The 17,258-nt window shown below is 46.8% G+C and overlaps 1 pseudogene; it reads right to left on the bottom strand.

The window, feature by feature from the left end:
- Positions 1-1,420: 1,420 nt before the first annotated feature.
- On the bottom strand, positions 1,421-5,348 carry LOC116901083 (annotated as a pseudogene).
- Positions 5,349-17,258: the final 11,910 nt, after the last annotated feature.

Genomic DNA, 17,258 nt, shown 5'->3' with positions numbered 1-17,258 from the left:
TCTCCCCGAGGACTGGATTTTAATCCCAAGAACTCTTTATCAGGAAGTGGGCACCCACCTGGAACACTACTTCCTGGGGGATCAGACGTCCCCTTCTGGTCTCTGCAGGCACCAGCATGCACATACCCACAGGACCCATAAAGTACCCACATAATTACAGATAAATCTTAAACTTGGGAAGCAGATGCTGAAGGGGGCAGTGGGTGGCTGGATGTTTGATGCTGTTACCTGGTAATGCTTTGGAGGCAAAAATCTCTCCACACACAAATATCGTGACAGTTGGATCAGTGATTTTATTTCAGTTATTTATTAATCCAGGAAATCAATACGCTGCTACCATTGACTCCAAAGATCGTCGAAAGAACAGATGATCTACGTAGCCCATCGAGTGCTGAAACGAATTTGCCTACTGGATGCAAAACTGGTCAGGATCCACAGGCCAAAGGGCTCCTTGCCATCTGCTGGATCCAGGGATGAAGTATCCTTGTGTCTTGTTTCAAAACTGTGTGTGATACACAGTCGCCAAGGGTCTGGCTCCTCTGCAGGAGCTGAAGGGAAGAAACGGAGAAAAGCTTTGGCGCGGACCCAGCACGCCTGTCTATCCCTGCTTCTGAGTGCTATTGGCTGGAGTTCATGCAGTCAGGTCTGCTCACAACAAAGAGAAAGCGCTGTTCTACCCGTGTAGCCAGGAAGAAAAGAGAACAGAGCAGCTGGGGAGATGGGTCCCTTGGTGAAAGGCTTGCCTGTGTGACTCGAGGCCTGGGCTCAATCCCACCCCGGTAAAAAGCCAGCATGGTGGCGTGAGTTTGTAGTCCCAGCACTGGGGAGCCAGAGGTAGGTGGACTTCTGGGGTTCGCTGGCCAATGGGAGACCCTGTTTCAAAGGAAACACCAGTATTTCTTGAGAAATGACATCCAAAGTTGACCTCTGGCTTTCACATGCTCAGACATACATGCATGTGAGTGCACATGCACACGTGTACATGCGTTCATGCGCGCATATGCATGTACACGTTCACAGACATACATGGCATTACGTGAAAGGAGAAATGTTTGCAAATAAACATTCTCAGAGCAGCCACTTTTCCTGGTATAGGGGCTGTTAGACAATTATCACGGTCCAAAGAGACTTTTGAATATTTTTATTTGTGTGTATGCATGTGTGTGTATGTGGGTATGTGCATTTGTGTGCACACATGTGCATATATATGGCATTGGAGACCAGAAGGGGTGTCAGAGCCCCTGGAGCCAAGCACAGGTGATTGTGGGCACCAAATTCAGGGTTAGACCCTCTCAACCTCAGCCCCTCTCCAGCCCCATCATGAGTTTTTTTTGTTGTTTTTTTTTTTTTTTTTTTTTGCTGAAGGTCAGGTTTAATGTCCCAGTCGTCAGGCCCAGCCAGTCCCCCACAGCCCTGCTGTTTACTCAGGGGGTGGCCGGCCCCTTCATCTGGGCCTTCCGTGCTGGCTGCCCCATCATCCTCAGGCACCAATTCCACGTCCAGTTCAACTGGCCCATGTAGAGACCTACTCATGAAGCCCAGAGCAGACTGGCAGCCAACACTGCCCCTACACCAGCGGCAGCACCAGCAAGCGTCAGTTGCATGGGTCCCCGTAGTGCTGCCAGACCCACTGCATACGAGGCTCCGCCCCACACCACGCATAGGCCACCCAGCAGGAAGAAGCCATAGGCAGCTTCCCGGCCCATGTCACTCTGCATGAAGGAGATGACCCCAATGCCTGATGCCAGAAGTCCATTTCGGAACCAGGAGAGAAAAGCTGTTTCATGTGCCTTGCGGAGGAGCCAAGCGTCCGCTCGATCCAGCTCGGACACTGGGGGCGGCGAGGCTCCTGCGCGTGGACCGTGGCCGGGGGCGAAGGACCCGCGTGCACCCCCGCTGCGGGGCCGCTGAAGGGGCTGCAGGGACCCCCCAAGCGCAGGCAGGCTGGCGCGAGTTTTTTTTAAATTGGATATTTTCTTTATTTTACATTCAAGTATTATTCCCTTTCCTGGTTTCCCCTCTGGAAACCTCATCTCCCATCCCCCCTTCTCCTGCTTCTCTGAGGGTGCTCCTCCACCCACCCACTCCCGCTCCCCACCCTGGCATTCCCCTACATTGGGGCATCAAGCCTTCTCAGGACCAAGGGCCTCCCCTCCCATTGATGTTAGACAAAGCCATCCTCTGCTACATATGTGGCTAGAGTCATGGGTCTATTCATGTGTACTCTTTGGTTGGTGGTTTAGTCCCTGGGAGCTCTGGGGGGCTCTGGTTGGTTGATATTGTTGTTCTTACTGTGGGTTGCAAACCCCTTCAGCTCCTTCAGTCCTTTCTCTAACTCCTCCACTGAGGACCCTGGTTGGCTGTGAGCATCTGCCTCTATATTTTTCGGGCTCTGGCAGAGTCTCTCAGGAGACAGCCTGTCAAACAGCTAGCTCAGGTGACTTCAGATGCTGGTGAGGATGTGGAGAAAGAGGAACACTCCTCCATTGTTGGTGGAATTGCAAGCTGGTACAACCACTCTGGAAATCAGTCTGGTGGTTCCTCAGAAAATTGGACATCGTACTACCTGAGGACCCATTATACCTCTCCTGGGCATATACCCAACATATAACAAGGACACATGCTCCACTATATCACTAGCAGCCTTATTTATAATAGCCAGATGTCCTTCAACAGAGGAATGGATACAGAAAATGTACATTTACACAATGGAGTACTATTCAGCTATTAAAAGCAATGACTTTATGAAATCCTTAGGCAAATGGATGGAACTAGAAAATATCAACTTGACTGAGGTAACCCAGTCACAAAAGAACACACATGGTATACATTCACTGATAAGTGGCTATTAACCCAAAAGTTTGGAATACCCAGATACAATCCACAGATCACATGAAGCTCAAGAAGAAGGAAGACCAAAGTGTGGATGCTTCAGTCCTCCTTAGAAGGGGAACAAAATACTTAGGGGGGAAATATGAATGGCAGAGGCAGAAACACCTCGGGTAAAAACCACCCTGGGCTCTCAGGCTGCAATCAGATATAATGTTTAAAAATGACTTTCCAGGCAAAGTTGAATGTTTAGATCTGACTTCTCTTAACTACTGTCTCGTTCCTGATTTCCAGACAACAATGGCGAATCTGAAACGACCCAGTGCTACGTTAGCAAAGTCAGCTTTATTATTTACCATTTGTTCCTAGATTTTCCTATAGGAATGGTAAGTAATAGAACTGCTTTGATTTTCTTTTAAGCATTTTCTTAGAGAGGTGGAGTAAGAAGTTAAATGACAGGGGGCTTTAATTAAAATTAATCTCGGTCCCTGTTGGACATTATTGTCCTCCAAGAGCAATGGTGCCGATCCGCTCAGTACAGGTCTACAGTGGCTATTAAGCGCTTACCCATTGTTCTGGCCCTAGTAGGACAACACAGTCTGGTGGTAAGCATGGCCCCTCTCCTTACCCTGTAGTTCTAATGCCACAATTTGAAAATTCAAACCGTATCCCAGTGACAGGTCGTTCCTTTCAGAGCCCAGCGATGAATCTGCTCGAAGGTCAGAATCGCCTGTGTAGGTTAGGCAGAGCTAATCCCTGTGTGTGCACTGCAAACAGGATGTGAGCTGACACAACGGCTTACTGAAATACTGACTTTTGGCCCATGTGTTTTTTTACAGATGATTAAATAAATAGGTCAAGAGAATGCATTTAATTCAAGTCATACTTGGGAATCAGGACACCAACAAGACAAGCCCCGATTCTCAGTACCAATTTACTCTGTGGCTTCGTGTTACTGTCTTGAAATATTTCAAAGACAACCTTCTTTGATTTGGTTCTCTCTCTCTCTCTCTCTCTCTCTCTCTCTCTCTCTCTCTCTGTGTGTGTGTGAGAGAGAAAAGAAGGCTGTGGTTACAAGTGTCATTAGGAGCTGTATAATTTTTGTTTTGTTTTTGGATAGAAATCCTCCATTGAACCTGGGGTTCACCAAGTAGGCTGTTCTGTCCTGCAGTGTTCCCCAGGGATCTGCCTGTCTTGGCCTCTCCAGTGACGCACACCGCTGGGCTGTCCTGCTTTTTAATTTTCACTCAGGTTCTGGGAATCGAACTCAGGCCCTCTTGCTTGCAAGGCAAGCACTTTACCTACTGAGCCATGTCTCCTGCTTCGAGATGAAATGATTAGGAATGAAGTTATTCTGTCTGGGAGAGTCACTGTCTTGTACGTATAGATTAGAATTTCGTCAACCTCCCCTGGGGATTGGTGTGTGTGTGTGCACATGTGTGTGCGTTTTGCATGTGCGTGTGGATGATTGAAGATGCTTGAATAAGAACGGCTCTCATTGGCTCTTGTGTTTGAATCTCCCAGCTCTCAGTGAAGCTATCTGGGAGGATTAGGAGGTGGGCTTGCTGGAGAAGGTCGTCTTAGGGATGACTTTGGGTTTCAAAAAGCCCCCACCAGTTCAGTCTCATTCTCTCTCTCCCTCCCTCTCTGATCTCTGTCTTTCTGTCTCTCTCTGTCTCTGCTCTCTGTCTCTCTGTCTCTGTCTCTCCCTCCTCTTCTCCCTCTATCTCCCACTTCCTCTCTCTCTCTCTCCTCTCTCTCTCTCTCTCCCTCTCTCTCTCCTCCCCTCTCTCTCCCTCCCCTGAAGGGATCAGATGGTTTTCAGTTATGGTCCCAGCCCCTTGCCTGGCCACAGTGTCACTAGCCCACCAAAGATAATGGGCTCACTCTCTTAAACTGTCCAGCCCCCCTATCCACTTTCTTTTACTGAGGTTGCTGTGGTCAGTGCCTTCTTTGGCAATGCCCAGTGACAAGACAATGCACTAGTTAAAAAATATCCCAACACCCTGGGAACAAAACATCATCTCTATGGTTTCTGTGTTATTTAAAACATGTGTGCATGCAGGGGTGCTTTCCCAGAACATGGCACATATGTCCCTACATAAGTTTCCCAAGCAGGGTGGTTGACTGGAGTTACAGAGGGTGGCATGGTCCCCCTGTGGGGCCAGAATTGAATCTGGGCCCTCTGTGTGAGCAGATGCTTATCTGAGCTGTCTCCCTGGCCCTCTCAGGAAGTCTTGGCTCAGGGTTTGGAAGTGGCCTTTTGGTCCTTCGGCTGGGTCTCTCCTAAGGGGCCATAAGTATCAGCTGGGTCCCTTCCAGTGAAAGGTAGACAAAGCGTGCTCCTGTGGTGCGGCAGCTGGTGGGCAGCCTCACTTCCTCAGCTGGGTCTGCAGACTCTCAGGCTGTTCAGGACACTGCTGTTGATGTTCCCCAGAAAGCATGGTTTGCCAAAGGTACCTGCTGGCCACAGTGTCATCAGCCCCCAAAAAGTCAGACTCCTGGCTTAATCTGTCCATCCCCCCACCTGCTGGGGATTTAGCACCCTGTCTTTAGGCTGTCCTGTCAATGGGGTGTTAAGGTTGCCTGGGCCCTGATGATATCCGTGCATCTAGGTGCATGAACATCTTTTCCCAGCCCAGGGCTCAGGTTTTGGTTCCCAAGCAGTGGTTGCCCACTGGAGACCAAGTGGCATGGTCCAAGCGGGGCCTGCCCTGGCCGCACAGATGTTATCTGGTTCTGGCCCTGCTCTGGCTCTCCCTCAGTCTTTGGACCTGCCTTCGGCTGGTGTGGGGCAGTACCAGCTCCATCCCAGTGAGGGTAGAGTGAGCAAGTGTGGTCCTGTAGGCGGGGCATAATGAATGTAGCTGGGTCTGCAGCTCTCACTGGATGGCTTTGGGGGTGCAGCAGGGCTGCAACCAAAAGGACCTGGAGGCAGGGGCATCTCAAAGAACCCATTGGTAGTATTGTTAAAGGCTCGCTCACTCTCAGTGTGCAGTGCCTTGGAAATGGGTTGTCAGACATCACATCTGACTGCTAAATGATGAACCAAGCTGCCAAGGGCAAACAGGGGTGCTGAGTTCTCTCCAAGAGTTAATTACCCTGAGACGAACTCTTTCCTGGTCTTGGAGTACACACCCTGTGTGCTAAGTAAAACAAAAAGCTTCTGTATGTAATGCTCTGTGTTGGCTGAACTCTAACGTGGGGGGTGAGGTGTCTGTGGTGCCAAAAACAGACCACTGTCAGTGCACTGGTTTAAACACTCTCTCAGTGTGCAGTCTGTATGCTCTGTCTGTGTGTATTCTGTATTCCTCTGTCAGTGTACAGTCTGTGTTCTGTCGTGTGTGCACCGTGCTCTGTCCATGTACACCCTGTGTGCTCTGTTTGTGTGCATTCTGTGTGCTCTGTCCGTGTGCAGTCTGTGTGCTCTGTCTGTGTGCATTCTGTGTGCTCTGTCAGTGTGCAGTCTGTGTGCTCTGTCCGTGTGCACCCTGTGTGCTCTGTCTGTGTGTATTCTGTGTGCTCTGTCAGTGTGCAGTCTGTGTGCTCTGTCAGTGTGCACCCTGTGTGCTCTGTCTGTGTGCATTCGTGTGCTCTGTCTGTGTGTGCTCTGTTTCTGCATTCTGTGTGCTCTGTCCATGTGCAGTCTGTGTGCTCTGTTTGTGGCATTCTGTGTGCTCTGTCAGTGTGCAGTCTGTGTGTTCTGTCCGTGTGCACCCTGTGTGCTCTGTGTGCATTCTGTGTGCTCTGTCTGTGTGCATTCTATGTGCTCTGTCCGTGTGCAGTCTGTGTGCTCTGTTTGTGTGCATTCTGTGTGCTCTGTCTGTGTGCAGTCTGTGTGTTCTGTCGTGTAACCTGTGCACTCTGTGTGCTCTGTCTGTGCATTCATGTGCTCTGTCCGTGTGCAGTCTGTGTGCTCTGTCAGTGTACATTCTGTGTGCTCTGTCAGTATGCACCCTGTGTGCTCTGTCCATGTGCATTCTGTGTGCTCTATTGGTGTGCATTCTGTGTGCTGTCAATACAGTCTGTGCACCATCAATGTGCTATCTCTCTGTGCTCCAGTTGGTGAGGAACAGGAGCTATTTTGTTTTCTAGGAAGAGCATAGATCACGGCTGCTCTTAAATTTTAGCTATGTTGTTGTGGGCAAACTATCTTTAAAAACTAGCCTCCACTTAACATTTAGGTGCATTCTATCAGGCATTTTCTGTGGTCTGTTAAACTATCTGTGAAGGAGGTTTTGCACATCCTGTACACACAGCCATTGGGTATGGACACCATCAAAATCTGTGATTATTCACATGCCGTAAATCTTTCCATTTGCTGCCACACAAATCCTCCGCTTTCCCTTGTATTAGAGTAATTAGCTTTGGGACTGGGCTGGAGAGATGGCTCAGCAGTTAAGAGCACTGGCTGCTCTTCCAGATGAAATGTTTGGATCCCAGCTCATGGCTAACTGTAACTCCAGCTCAGGGCATCCCCTCTTCTGGCCTCCACAGACACACATTCACTTTGCATATATAGAAAAAGAGATCGTAGATAGATACAATAAAATAAGGCTAGCGAACAAAGGCTTTGTTTCACTCTGTGATTTTAGACCAATCACCACTAGATATCATTAAGATTTCTTCACAGTTGATGTTCCGTCCACTCTTTTGAGCATTTTGCAAATGGGCGCTATTATTTCATGGCTCCCACCGCTCTCGGGATATAGGGATGACAGGAAGAGACAGGATTCCCCTCCTGAATGCTTCTTATGTTTTCCTCAGGAGTTCAAAATCAACAGAAGGCCTTCTTGAGGCAAAAATGCTCAATCTGATGAGAAGAGACTAGTGCGGTCCTGGGGTGTATTTTCAGGTCAGAACTTAGAAAGGTCGTGGGCCAAGGAAGTCAGGAGAGCAGCGGGGGCGAAAGGAGAGTTGATGAAACGCCTCTGTGCCCGCTCACAGTTGAGAGGTAGTAACAGTTGCAATTATTAAACAATCGGGTGAACTGTTTTGATATGAAGGCTATGGTCACAGACATTTAAGCTAAAAACTTGACAGTTTGCCTATATACCTTTGCTGCTTAGAAATAGATAAATCTAAAATATTTTAAGCTTTTTTGAAAAAAATCACACTTTAGAATAAGATTCTGTGATGGATGTGGCAGAAAAGGTTTCATGAAATGGCAAAAGCATTTAAGATGTCTAACTGATGTGCGCTCCTTAGGTGGGTGCTTGCAGCCCAATGGGATAACCATAAGCGTCAGCGAATATTAATACTCTTCTGAATGTGTAGGCTGGGGAAGATGGCTCAGTGGATGTGCATGCTGTATGAAGGCGAGGACCAGGTTTTCTTCCTCAGAAATCACTTAAATGTCAGTGGGCATGGTAGCATGACAATAATTCCATCCTTCGGAGTGAAGGCGGTGTGGAGCTGGCTGGCCCCTAGCTAGCTAGGCTAGGCATATCAATGAGCTCGGGGTTTCCAGGAGTCCTTAGCTGGAAGCTAGCTGTATCCATAGCTCAATTCCATTGAGAGTCCTTGGCTAGGCTAGCTGGATCATGAGCTCAGGGGTTCCATTGTGAGAGTCCTTGGCTAGGCTAAGCTGGATCCATGAGCTCGGGGTTCCATTGAGACCCTGGCTAAGCTAGCTGTATCCATGAGCTCAGGGTTCATTATGGAATCCCTGGGTCAATGATGGGCACTTGAGAGGACTCTTGATATACGCTCAGTTGTCTACACAGACACACTTGCATGCTTTCACTCCCCACATACACAAATGCAGAAAGATTAAGGTGAACAGACTTAAAAGTTCTCCACATCTTTCTGAGGGGATCATTCCTCTCCCTCCCTCTCTCCCAGTCCGTCCACGCTCCTGTCAGGTCTCCAACATCTCAGTCCCTCTTTTAGGTTCCCTTCAGAAAAGGCGGACCTCCCTGGTCATGTTAACCAAACATGGCATATCAAATTGCATAGCACATCCCTCAAGCCAAAAGGTGAGATGAGGCAGCCCAGCTGGAGGGAAGAGTCAAGACAGAAGGTTGAAGTCATGTCAGTAATCTCTCTATTCCATAGGCGACATCCTTTTCAACACTTGATAAAAAGTGAGGGAACAGCATGTCAAAAGGCTTTGTGACCTTTCCATTTATTTGTCACAGAGGAGCACTAGGGAGCATGGAGCAGGTGAAAGCCTTTCCAATACTCTAAATCTAAGCCAGGGTTTTCACCCACTATGTAAAGGGCATTGACAATGTGCATCTTGGCAGTCCTGTCTGTCTGTAGAGAGGAAATCAGGGTGCCATTCGGCCTCGATTTGTGAGGATGACAGCCTGTGACACCACAAACAGTTAAACTTATCACGAGCACTGGAATGTTTTCATCTGTAGACCAGGTGGTCCTCACACTTGCCTATTAATTCCTGGGCTGAACAGCTCTCTTTGGGGAGAGCAGAGGGAGGAGGAGGGGAGAGAGGCGGGGGCGTGCTCTATCTCACATTCCAAAGGAGATGAAAACAGGCCCTGGTCCACTTGGTTTCAACCTCACCTGTTAAAAGAGACTTTTTTTAAAAGATTTTATTTATTTGTTTTTTATATATAAGTACACTGTAGCTGTCTTTGGACACACCCAGAGAGGGCATCGGATCTCACTACAGATGGACAGAGCCCCACCATAGTTGCTAGGTTGAACTCAGGACCTCTGGAAGAGCAGTCAATGCCCTTAACCTCTCCCAGCCATCTCTCCAGCCCAAGGGAGACTTTTAAAAAGGCATCGTTTGGACATTTTTCAAAGCAAGCAAGAGGGCCTTTTCCAGAAATGTATGACATCGAATTAGCATACGTATTAGCTGTCAATCTTATTCTCGAAAAACTAATTTAGAGCTGACTCCCAGCCTCTTCAAAAATCTGTTGGAATTGTCGCTCTCTTCAGACCGCCAATAGACACTTCTTCCTAATTGCGGCACGAAAGTGACTTCCGTTGTTGCCTAATGGTTGGATAATTAAAACACAAAAGCCACTTGTTGGAAAGTTTTAATGACTTTTACCGATTTTTTAATTAAAATTAGAGCTACATATTAAATTATTATGGGATGTGCCATTAAATGGTCCCGGGGCGGAAGGCGGCAAGCAGACCGGAATGAACAGGAATGGGCAAGAGATAAGCCATCAAAGCCGCCGGTGAAGTCTTAAAGTCGGGAGAGCCGCTAAATGGTTTATTGATAAAGTGGTTTGTCTGTCCGTGCCTCTTGCTGCTAGTACAGTCAACGGCTCTATACTTAGGGGTGAGATATGAGTCTGTGGCTTCTCAATGACACTAATATTAGTTACTCAACTGCTTATCTTCCTTCCAAATGCTAGGACAGGTTTTGAGTCTGGAGGGCAGTGACATCTTAATGACATAATGAACTCCATGCAAGAGACCACAGGTTTATATCCACATGACATGGTAAGTCCATCGGGACACGTATTCTGAGGTTGGAAAAGTGTCCTCCTGGATTCTGAATGATCCACAAATCACATCCACCAGGCTTTAACACCCAGGTCGCCGCAGAAACTACGGTGAAGCTATGTTTAAATATAATAAATACAGATTACTGCATGGCCATAAAACGAAGCCCCCATGGTCCAGCCGTTAGAGCCCAGAATGCAATCTACCCAATGACAGTTCCTAAGGCTAAAAGTTGTATATCTCAGTGTATAAATATACGGGAGATTCAGGCTGATCTACGGTCCGAGACCCCTGATTACTCATTCTGTCAGTCTTAAGCTCATGAGTTACAGTTCCCCGTGAATATAAATCCCAGTCTCTCTGGTGTCATTGTGTGTAGTTAGATCATTTGTGGATGACATTTTCCCATGTGCCAAGGGGGAGAGGGAGACACTACGGTGCTTAAAAAAACACACACACAGTTTCCTGGCACCAGGAAGATGATCAAGGGCCCAGAAAATCACAACTTGTTTTTCCAACCCTGCTCGCGGAGACGCCAACCTCCACCTCAGCCCACTGTCGGCGGAGATGTTACCAGCCCGGTCTCACCCTCTGCGTCGCTCTTGATAAATTAAGAATCAGAAACTGGGCCAAGCGTTCTCTGTCAAGATCACTTTCGTGTTGTTCACTGGGAGTGTGGGAACTTTCACATGGATAAAATCATTATGGACAATAAGGGTCTGTATTCTGGATGCGTTTTGAAATGGCCAGTTGTAGAGTTGAGAGATGACGGCCTTAACTGGCTTGGAACTGCCAACCTGACTGAGCTATCTCAGAAGGAATCTCAGTAGAGATTTCAGTATCAGATAGCATATCTGTGAGGGGATTGTCTTGATGGCAGGGAGGACCCTGACCCGATGCGGGCGACACCATTTCTAGGCAATTAGTGTTGGGCTAGTAGTCCTGAGTCACATAGACCAGGATTCCAGCCCAATTCGCCTATGTGACCATGAATGAATTATTGAACCTTTCTGGACGTCAATCGCTTCCTCTCCGAACCGGAGACAGCAATCGGTATTGCATTAGATAGTTTTGAATGCCAGTTAATATCAATAAATTAATATGTGAAGTCAGCATCTCTAGTCGTCATGTGACAAGTGATATAATCATAACCAGCTGTTACTCTAATAGATGACTGATGTGCGTCTGTGTCTGACAAAGTTGCTATGTGACTGTGACAGGCCCACTTGTGTTTTTAACTGAGAAGGGCATAAGCGTTTACAGTCCCACCTTCCTTCAAGAGTGAGAGCCCTGGATTGGAGGCAGCTTAATCTGTAAGTAGGAGGACGCGAGTTCAGGCATGATGGCACACACTTGAAATACCATCACAGTGGGAGACAGGGATGGGAAGTTGCCCCAAGTTCACTGGGAATTAGCCTTATTAAGCTCCAAGTCTCAGTGGAGAGAACCAGAATCAAGGTGGATAACACCTGAAGAATGACACCCAAGGCCTATTGCTGAAAACACACACAGGCACACACACACACACACACACACATGCATGCACACACGCATGCACACACATATGCTTGTGCATAATAGACACATACACATGCATACATGAGCACATGGACGCATGCACAAATGTATGTACACACGTGTACATGCATACCTTGCACACATGTGCTCACTTGTACACACACTTTCACACACACACGCACACACACATGCATGCACACACACACTTGTGCACACACAGACACATACACATACACACATGAGCGCATGGATGCACATGCACATGTATGTACACACACGGTACATGCATACACTCACACACATGTGCTCACTTGTACACACTCACACACACACACACACACACATACATGCACACAAGTGCATAAGCACACAAAAAAGACTGAAAACCTGAATTGTGCAACAAAGATAAAAAACAATGAAATGTTATGTAATACACAACACACACCTAAACACATTTGCTGTAACCCCATGCTTGTTTAATGGAAGACAGTGTGGAGAGCTTGATGGGAAATTTGATGTACTTGTATGGCTGAGTTTCTTTCCTTGTCTCTGTTTGTCTTTGCTCAGAGCCAGGATTCATGACTCCTCCCTGAGAGCAGGTGACAGACTGTACAAAACGTAAATTCTTCCCTGAGCAATGGAATGATTAACGGATGAATAGGCGCACTTTCTCCTTCTCCTATGATCAACCTCTTTACCCAGGGGACTGTGGAACAAACCTTTGGATGTAGTTTCATATTAAAATGATGCATGCCTCTCGCCATCTGGAATCTGAATTCAAATGTGAACCAAAGTCACAAATAAAACTAGATGTCACTGTCTCTATTTAGCCCATATCAGTAGATTCAGCATAGGTTGACAGAGTCTCTGGGGACTTGGAAAGGTCAAGGTCCCCAGGAACAGCTGGAAGGAGGGTTTCCGAAGTGAGTCGGGGAAAGTGACAAAGAGACCACTGTGTACACACACTGAGTGCACATGAAGTGACAAATAGAAACGGTCATTACCACAGCTGTTTGCCACAGCTCAGAAAGCAGGACAACCTCATTTCTTATCAGCAGGGAGACTATTGAGTAAACCACGATTCATTCACAGCCGAATAAGCCTTGTCAAATCCTACATTCATAGCAAGATAAGGTGCAGTGTGGCCGCTGAGGGGAAATCCTCAGTGCTTGCCTCCTTCTTTAAAGAAGAGAGGACAATATACACAGTGCAAGAGAGCACAAACCGAAAGTTTTGTGCACCAGCAACAGTTTCTCTGGAAGAATGGAGAACGCAAGGGAAGTGAGGTACGAGACAAATTACATTTCCTCTTAAGAGCATAAACAGTTAAGATACATGAAAATATTACCTATCATTAAATCGTGGTGGCGTGGAAACTTTCGACATTTCTGAACGATGCGCTTTTTTTTTTTTTTTAATCACTGTGACATTTTAAAGGCACAGATGTGTTCGGGGAAATTGGTGCAATGCCAGCAACTTAACAGCCCATGCTGCTAGAATGTGACAAACATGGGCAGTTCTTTCCCAAACTTAATCATGATTGCAGCTATAACGTGAAGGAATGTTTCGTAAGCTGCTGACTTTTCTTTTAGCGGTAAAAGAAGAGGGGCTTACAGGGCTTGGGGAGATGGCTCACTTGTTAAGAGGTTTTTTGGTCCTCACACAGAGGATCGGGGTTTGGTTCTCAGCACCCACATGGGTGGTTCATAATCAGAGGTAACTCCAGCTCCAAGAACACTGACATCCTCTATGGCTTCCACCCGCAGTATACTCACACATGCACACGCACGCATGCACACCGTACTCACACTCGCACATGCTCACAGACGGATGCACACATACACAGGGAGATGAGAACAAATACCTCCTCTTTTTTGGTGCAAGTCCTTACCTTCAGAGCCCTGCTAGGGGTCTCCTTCTTTCAGTCCCAGTCAACACTCCTCTTAGGAAATATATTTCTATATTTGTTCCATCACAGCAGCTTAGTCCCTGCTGTATTATGGCTGCCAAAATAAAGACCCATAGGCCGAGTGGCTTTATCAATAATTTACTTTCCCACAGTGCTAGAGGCTAGAAGTCTATAATGCAGGTGTCAGCAGGATTGGCGGCTTCTGCAGTCTTCCCCGTAGGCTTAGGCAGCTGGGCTTCCTATGCATCGCATATAACCCTCCTGTGGTCACTGATAGCCTCCTCTTCTACAAGAAATAAGGTGGCTTGGAGCTCATGCTGGAACCGGCATTTTAACTTGTGTCTTTAAGACTGGTGTGTTTAAAAAGGTTAAAGGTTAAAACGGCAAAGTCTGAGACCCTGGGGAGATGAATAAGAGGACCTGTAGCTGGGTCTAGGATGACTAAGACAATGAGATGAGGTGGAGAACAAAGCCATGGACCATAGGCAGCCCCCCCCCACCTTTCTCTATGGAAGGTACCATTGTCCTTCTGTGTATCCTTGCTTCTGAGGCCTAGAACCGTTAAGAGAGTAAATTACACATAAGAAGGTCTTCTAACAAGTAGCCACAACAAGAACACCCCACAGACAGGGAGCTAAACGTGAGGTAACAGAAAAGAATGCGGCTACATCTTGGAGGCTGGCATGAGTTATTTCTCTACCAAGGGAAAAGCTACAAGCTGATCAATCATGTAAATGTGAGAACAAAGGGTACTCTGTATAATTAACATCCAGAGAAACACATGTAAGGCTTAGCTGGCAATGCCAGCCCCGGCTGACATGGAGAGGCTAGCCAGCAGTCAAGATCAGGAGTTCGCAAAGCATAGATGGACTGATGAGGGTTTCAGCTGCTCCCACCTGGGTGGCCAGCTACTCCCACCTGGATGGCCAGCTGCTACCACCTGGGTGGCCAGCTGCTCCCACCTGGGTGGCCAGCTGCTCCCACCTGGGTGGGCAACACATGCCCATCTACCTGGTTAGACCTGGAACATGCACAGAGTGTGTGACTCTTCCATTGGATTGGCTCATGGTAGCCTAGAGAATTAACTGATCTCATTAGAGATGACCCCAGCCTTTGTCCACCTTCTGCTGTGGCCCTGAGAGAACCCTAGACAAGGAAGTTTGGTGGCTTTTCCTCTTGGGAACACTTCCTACTGTCCAGCGCTTTTCTTTGGTTTCTCATTTTCCTTCAGCTTCTCACTCTTGGGTAAAAATTCTTAATAAAGCCTGCTTCTGAGTTGTATAGATCCTCAGATACAAATCTGCAGCAAGGGTCCACATCATCAACCTTATTAGTATGAGATAACAAACTCAGAGCCACTGTCCCAGGTTGATTTTTGATGACTGTGAGTGTCTGGCACCGTAGGCTTTTGGGTTGTATACAGCTAAGCCAGGAAAGGTCCTATTGCTCTAGAAAAAAATGTCTGTCTGTCTGTCAGTCAGTCATCTATCGATCTCCTTCTATCTATTGCCTACCAGCATTATCATTGTTTCCTCCTAGAGAGTTGCACATTATACTCTGAGATTTCGGAACATCACCTCGAAACCCTATTTAGAAGTGGAGCTTTTGCAAATGTAATTAGAGTAGGTCCTACCTGATTAGTCAGCCCTACGTCTACTGACTGGCATGTCTTTATTAGAGGAGGGAATGCATGGAAAGAAACCTAAGGGGGAAGGCAGCGTATGGGGATGGAGTCAAAGACTACTGTGCTATGACTGTAAGCCACAGTTTCCAGGAATTTGATGGCCACTATTAGCCTGGGCCAATGCTCAGAGCAGATTGGGTTGAAGCCTCCAAAAAGAATGAATTCCGTGCACAGCATGAGTTAGCACAGCTGTTTTCCCAGCTGTGATAGAACGTACCTTGTTATTTCAGTTTGTAGTATGTTCTCTCTCTCTGTCTCTCTCTGTCTCTCTCTCTGTCTCTGTCTCTCTCTGTCTCTCTGTATCTGTCTCTGTCTCTGTCTCTGTCTCTCTCTCTCTCTGTGTGTGTGTGTGTGTGTGTGTGTGTGTGTGTGTAAGTCTGGGCACATGTGGTGTTTGTCTTCATCTTCCAACCTTTTTGGGACAGCATCTCCTGTTTTTGTTGTGTGTGTCAGGCTAAGTTGGCCCCTGAGCTTCCCGGGGTTCTTCTGTTTTTGCTTCCCATCGTGCCTCAGGAGTGTAAGGATTACAGATGTGCATGCACAGTCAAAGCTCTCATGCACATAACACAAAATTAAAAAAAAAAATGTGGTGAGATGGGGAAGCAATTGCGGAAGATGCCCGATGTCATTTTCCGGCTTTGACATTCACGTACATACAAAAAGGACTAAAAGTTAATCACTAGATCACTGTAAAAATAAGGTATGTAGGGACCTTCTCTACCTTGTTCTGTATCCTATCCATCAAAATAGTGCCAGGTGCATGATGGGGGAAGTAGTTCATTGTTTTGGAACTACTTGCTGTGTGAAGAAAAAAGTGTCTCTATTTTTAGAGCTTTGAAAATACATCACCACATTTCACATCACAGGATTTCCAAGCATCAAACAAAAGAAATAGTTCTTTTTTTTTTTTTACCCCTTTGCCAATTCATTCAATGTAACTGTAGCAATTAGATTCCTGTGATCCCAGAGCCCTCTCAGATACAATGTTCTCTCCTGAGTCCGGAAGTAATTTGATACGCAAGCATCCTGATGTGGTTATTTTAGACGGCCCACGATGTCAGCAAGTATTTTGATTTCGCATTTTCTCCGGTATGAGTCATGCCTCAGATTATTTAATTAGATCACACGTGGGCGGCGGAGACGGAAATTAGCAACTTGACACCGCTTGATTTGAGCCGTGCTTATGTTCTGTAAGTAGCCATTGTAGACTTTGGCTCAACGAATATTTCCCATCAGAAATATTAGTAAGAGAGGAAGAAAATGTGTAATAACAAGGATGATTTCATCCACAGCTACTGAAGATGATTCCAAATGGTTAAAATAAACAAACAACAAAAACAAACAAACCAAATAGCAGACAGCTTGATCTCTCTTTACCAGCTCCTGGGGAAAAGCTTGCATTCGAATGGTTAGAAAGGGAAGCTCATGTTGTTGTAAAAATATAAAAACAAAAAAGGTATGGTTGTCTTTTATCCCTGCTACGTCTGGCACTGCGGTGCCCCAAGATATCTGCTAAGTATATTGGCGGAAACACATCCCAACTCCTCGGCGTCGGCCCAGTGTCTCCTGCTGCCGCACACTTTCCTATACTCAAACCTCCACATGAAAGAACACACAACACAATAACCTTTGACCCAATTGATAAGATATAATCGCCCACCTAAACATACAGAGCCCAACACACATCCATCCCTTAAGAACATTAATAACAACCTGTAAATACACAGAGTGGAATCATTTTTTTTTTCTTTTCTTTTTTTCGGAGCTGGTGACCGAACTCAGGGCCTTGCGTTTGCTAGGCAAGCACACAGAGCAGAATCTTAACGTCACCCGCCATATTGTCCTGCAACGGCTTTTCTCCCTCTACCTCCTGTCTCTTCCTCCTTTCCG

This window comes from Rattus rattus, chromosome 5 (genome assembly GCF_011064425.1).
Source record: "Rattus rattus isolate New Zealand chromosome 5, Rrattus_CSIRO_v1, whole genome shotgun sequence".
NCBI classification, from domain to species: domain Eukaryota; kingdom Metazoa; phylum Chordata; class Mammalia; order Rodentia; family Muridae; genus Rattus; species Rattus rattus.
Note: the sequence above shows the minus strand (reverse complement) of the source record. Positions and strands in the feature narration are given on the sequence as shown.